Here is a 5,449-nt window from a genome sequence, read left to right on the forward strand (position 1 = left end):
TTATGGTTGCAGGCAGTCATGTGGCAATTTTCTGGAGATGAACATATGATCCACAAGACAGTGTAGTATTAGAAATTTTTCTTGTAAGGAATACAGTGTAGGCTGCTAGAGTTTGCACCCCTCTTGTCTGAGGTCACTTTTTGACATGCTCTCAGATCTATACAGCAATGACTGTGTGCTCATCTACTGTGCATACTGTCCTATAAACTGAGTAGCTCTTGTTCTTTGCTTCCAGCAAATTTAAGTTGCAGTCTGCCATAAAGCAAGATTGAGATTTCAATTATTGAGTGTCCCTGCTGTTCGGTCAACTTTGAGCAAGATCTTTCTGGGACAGGTTAGAGCCCCAATAAAGGAGTGTATTTCACACCTTTTATCCCTCTGACCACTGACCCTTTACTTTATGGCCATTCAAACACCCCTGGGTGCATGGTGTGCCATTGTGTCAAGTGGACTATTGGGGGCTATATGCCTTGTTTGACCAGGGATGAGGTTTATTCAGGAGGGAACCATTATTGTCCTAATTCAGCTCAAATGCTGTAAGCCTCAAGAGGGGGCCTTGTATAACTCCAATCTGTTTGAACAGGCCAAATAACAACCCAGTTGTGTCACCGACTACTTGATAGACCCTATTAAAGGTGCTATATTGTTCCCTTGGAGTTTGAGGTGGGGGATCGTTTAATGGACATCTCCCCTTCCTCTCCTTAATTTCCCTCCAAGAATCATATGTAATCACCTTGCATGATCATTTCTTGTAAAAAACCTAACATCCAAGCTGTGTTCAATCTACACTTGAACCATTTAAAAAGAAAATGAAAGAAGGACTTTAAAAAGTTGTCATCAGAGGATAGCAGGGTTTCTAATTTACTGCAATACAAATAAATTGAAAGTCTTTTTTCCGTTATTTTGTCTCAGGTAGATGTTTTGTTTGTGATGTAGACACATTTACATGCATCATACTTCGACTGCCTTTCCTCAGTAATGCCCATGGATATGATGCACATGGTTTTATAGCATAGTACTGTTCTGTATGCCTTTGAGCTGTATCCAAGTGTCATACTAATGCAAGCGTGGTCTGTTTGGATTCAAAACAACATCAACAAGCACAAAACCTGAATGATCACCATATCTGCAACTTCACAAGCCATGCCACTTTCTAACATTATTATGCACAACATTGTCTGAATAGACATTTGATAAGAGTTTATCCCTATTGGCATTCACAGCATGGAGTCACACATACTGCATTTTTTATAATCATCATTTCCAAGCAGTGTTTTACAGTGCCACCAATAAGATCCAGTTTGCCATAGAATGCTTTCCTATTCTACCATTCTGGGTTACTTCAAATGCCATTCATAAGCCGTTTGCTCGTATTTTTATTTTTTTATTTTTGGTTTATTTTGGAATGGAATAATAACTGTCTGCGTCGATCAACGTGAAGCCAATTCCCTAGGAAGGCGTGGGAGATCGCCTTGCGTGTGCCTTTGTTTGCCTGTAGACAGTAAATACTGCAAATAAAAGTTTTGGCATGTTGGTATTTTTATAAGGTTCATGTAGAGGACATTCATAGTGTTCTTATCTCTTCTTTTTTTTTTCTTCATATTTTCATGTGTCATGCTAAGGTGGTTAAAAAAATAGAAAAGATTCCCTCCTAAGCTGAATGAATGACTTATGCATACAGCCATTGCATAGAAAAGGTACAGCATAGTTATCATGGGCACACAATCTAATGGATTTTATCTTTTATGTGATTGGGTTTTTGTTCTGTCGATTGCTTCATTGGTTTTGTAGTTACTGTCAAGTTCTTGTATTTAACCGCTACACAAGCTGAGGTATCAATATGAGGAGTTGATCATGGATTTTTGTATTGTTTTTGAAAAACAAAAACAAAAACAAGACTGGAATAAGATTAAGAAATATCTTCATTGGCATTCAAGATGGCAGTGACCATGTTGCTGAGACTCCATCATCGTTTATGTAGAGATGCCAAACTTACTCGCCTTGCCTTCATAAATACCTGGTATGCAAAGATATGTGGACTTTACAGTGTACGTGCAAAGTATCACGCTTGAACTGCCTCTGCAGATATAGGTCAAGTGGGTTTGTCGCGGATGTCGTAGCGATGCGCACCACTGAATCTGGGAGGTACTTGCCTCCTAACAGATTTCATTTTATCTTCATTTTTTCCTGTGGCTTAAGCTGTTTTTTTTTTAATAGGTATTTTTTATTATAGTTATCGCTGATGAATGGAGTGATTATGAAATTCAGAGGCAACCGTGTAGAGGAGTTGATATGCCCACCATTTTTTATTCGCCATCAAGATTTAACCTCACTTGTGAGTGACAGTCGAGATGTTTATTAGCCCCAGGCGTAGGGCAGGATTGCTGTTAATCTCCCAACATCATCTCTAGGGGGGACCTAAAGGGAAAAGAAGAAGAAGTAAAAGAAGCAAAAAAAGAAAGATATCTCAGCAGAGTTCCCAGGAAGTTTCAAATCTCACACTGCTGCTGCCAAACTGCTGATGATTTCAGATCAAAGTGAGATGTATTTATTAATAGCACCAGCCGAGGAAACCTTCATTTAATGGAAAAACCCTCGCTGAGAAGTCTCGCAAGCAGAGTGAACCCCCAACCTTTCCTTCCCCTCACCCACCTCCGTTAAGGACGGTGTAAAAAGTTTCCGCGATCAATTTGTGATATCGTCCCCACTCTACAGCGCAGCCCTCCAATTAGCAAAGTTTTTCTTGTTTAATGCTATTCCTGGGAATATCTTAAGGGAAAACTTTGTGAGTCAGATTTTAATGGGGTCATTAAGGCAATTAAGTAATAATCTACTCAAGATCAGGTGATACTCAGCACTTTTAATATGTATCGAAGGAGAGAGAACCCTGGATAATGATGATTTTCTTTTTTCTTACAGGATGCTTACATTTCTAAACCTAGTCTTGTATTAACGTTGATGGTTGTACATACATCAAACATAATCGTATCTCTCTAGGAGCCAAAACACACAGATCTTTAATGAGCAAGTCCTTAGAGGTATAATCTTGATACAGGCATGGAGCTTTTCATGTAATACCACTGTAGACTGTCGGGTATTGGTACTTACCGTGCCTCGGCAAGTTCACAGAAAAGTGGATCAATACGATTTCTGGGATTGGAGGGCATAGCCACGTGATGTGGTTGCAAAACACCTGCAGGGATTGATCCAACAACCAAGCCCACTGCAGCGGTATCTACTCCCCAAAGGATGGGCACATGACGTCACTGACTGCATTCGCCCCCTTTTTTTTTGACAGCTTTGCCGCTTTATCTCGCTCGTAGGATTTACCGATCTTCCCTTTCGAGTTTCCTTCTCTGGAGGCAGAAGACTTCAGATTAATCATCTGAAACGATCGAGGGTGCCGCGCTGTCGGACATACAAATTCCTGCGTTTTAATCAGCTAATGATTCGTTATCCACTCATCGGGCAGAAGATGCCAGCCTCTTTTTCGCCACAAGCGGTTGTAAGTGTCACATTGGGCGTGAGGCTACAGCTCATGAAATGTGACTAGATTCAGTGTAGGATGCCCGATTACAAACACTCCCAGGTACCAGGAGGCCTTTTAAATGTCAGATTATCATTGACATGATTTGGTATTTCCTAGCTGAAGTGCCTTGTGCCGCACTTCAAAAGTAGGATTAGAAAGCAAATGTTGTTCTTCAGCTCTGACAACAAAGACAGTATTGAGGCGCAATGTTCTGCAGATTGATTTAATGTATATTTATACATAAGAGTGAAATTATTCAGATGATAGCAAAGGCAAGCAAGAAGAAATACACCAGCTTTTGAATATCTGGATATTACCCACATTGTAACTCATCATTTTGTGCCTTTAAAAGATGTGTATGTGGTTTTCACAAAGTTTTTTTTTTTTCTTAACGGAAGGTAAATTTATATTTTGGGCGCAAGAAAGTACTTATAACTTTTTATTCAAGGTTTTTTGCATGGACTAGAGTGGTGCATTTCAATCAAATTGCCTTGTAGAGCTCTACTTTTCGTCACTTTCTTGCCACATGGTATTAAACACACACCACAGAATTAACACATGGCCTGGTGGGTGTGACCTTCTTGCCTCCCTTCATGACATACAGTTTGTACAGACGATGGCCATTCAATAATGCATGTTACAGTATGTGCAAGGCATGCCACTACCATCATGTGTGCGTATTTGAGGCAACCCATAAATTTTTATGAACCAATATCCATCGTTAATTATGTGACATTGCACACTCGAACAAAAGCACCTCAAATTTGAGGAAGTTTGCATGGTCGGTCTTCACAGGTCAGTGTGTCTGTGTGCAGTTTATGATGGCTGGAAGAATGATTAAATGGAGGTACTTGGTATCCTGTGGTCTAGAACTAAAGTTGGATACCAAATGGAAAGATGTGCAACAAGGTTTCATATTCTGTGTTCTGTGTACCTTGAACAGTGAGCAATGAGTAACGTGAGGGAGGTAGACTTACAATTGTACATGTAGAAAGAAGTATCTTTATGTGTGTTCATTGGCCAACACAACCCTTTGAATAAGATAGTTACAAGCATTTGTCCAGAGTACAATGTAGTAGCCCTTCTTATGACTCTCTCAAGACATGTTCATGATTGCTGCTGAAAAAAAAGAAAAGAATGGGTAAAAAAAAAAAAAAAAACTTGCAAAGGTAATGTTTAAAGGAATCGTTAGAGCTACAGAGAGGTAGTGAAGTAGTACTCTCTTCTTCAGCTGAAATTGCACACCAAACTCTGCATGAAGATTTGATTAGTGGAGAATGTCCCACTGTTCCTCAGGAGACACTGGAGCTCACAGACCAAATAATGTTGGCGTGCACGGAGTACCTTTTCTATGTAAGCGGCTTTTCTATACCTACCCCAACTTTGATTGAGGATGGGGGGGGGGGGGGATGGAGGGAAGGAAGAGAGGGTTGGGAGATCAAAAAGTGCGAAAGTGTATCTTGTTGCGACTTCAAATCCAAGGCTTTTGTCTGATTAGATTGTGCTACCTGAGCCGTCAAAGTGCCATTGTGTCTGCCCTCCGAGCGCTCCCCGCGTGTCACTGATTAACGTCACTCGGAATCGCTGCCAGTCGAGAGGGGCGGAGCTTTCCACGGAGAGAAAATCGTTGTGGGGATCTTATCTTCTGAACTTGTGGATAGATAGAAAGTGTGCAGATGTCATGTGTGGATCAGCAAGCTATCTCCATTCACAGTTCACATTGTCTTACGTCTGGTCTGTTCAGCAAATAATGTGCCACTTATGATCTCATTTGTCTTTTATTGGCTATCTGTTCATGACTGATGAACTGTTTTCATCTTTTTGATTTGTCTTGTTACCACAGCTATCCAGTCTCTTGACTCGCTCAATGACCAAATCGTGCAGTTCATCTTCACACCAAAGTCCGCGGAGTGCGACGTG

Source organism: Diadema setosum, chromosome 15, assembly GCF_964275005.1.
Source record: "Diadema setosum chromosome 15, eeDiaSeto1, whole genome shotgun sequence".
Lineage (NCBI taxonomy): Eukaryota > Metazoa > Echinodermata > Echinoidea > Diadematoida > Diadematidae > Diadema > Diadema setosum.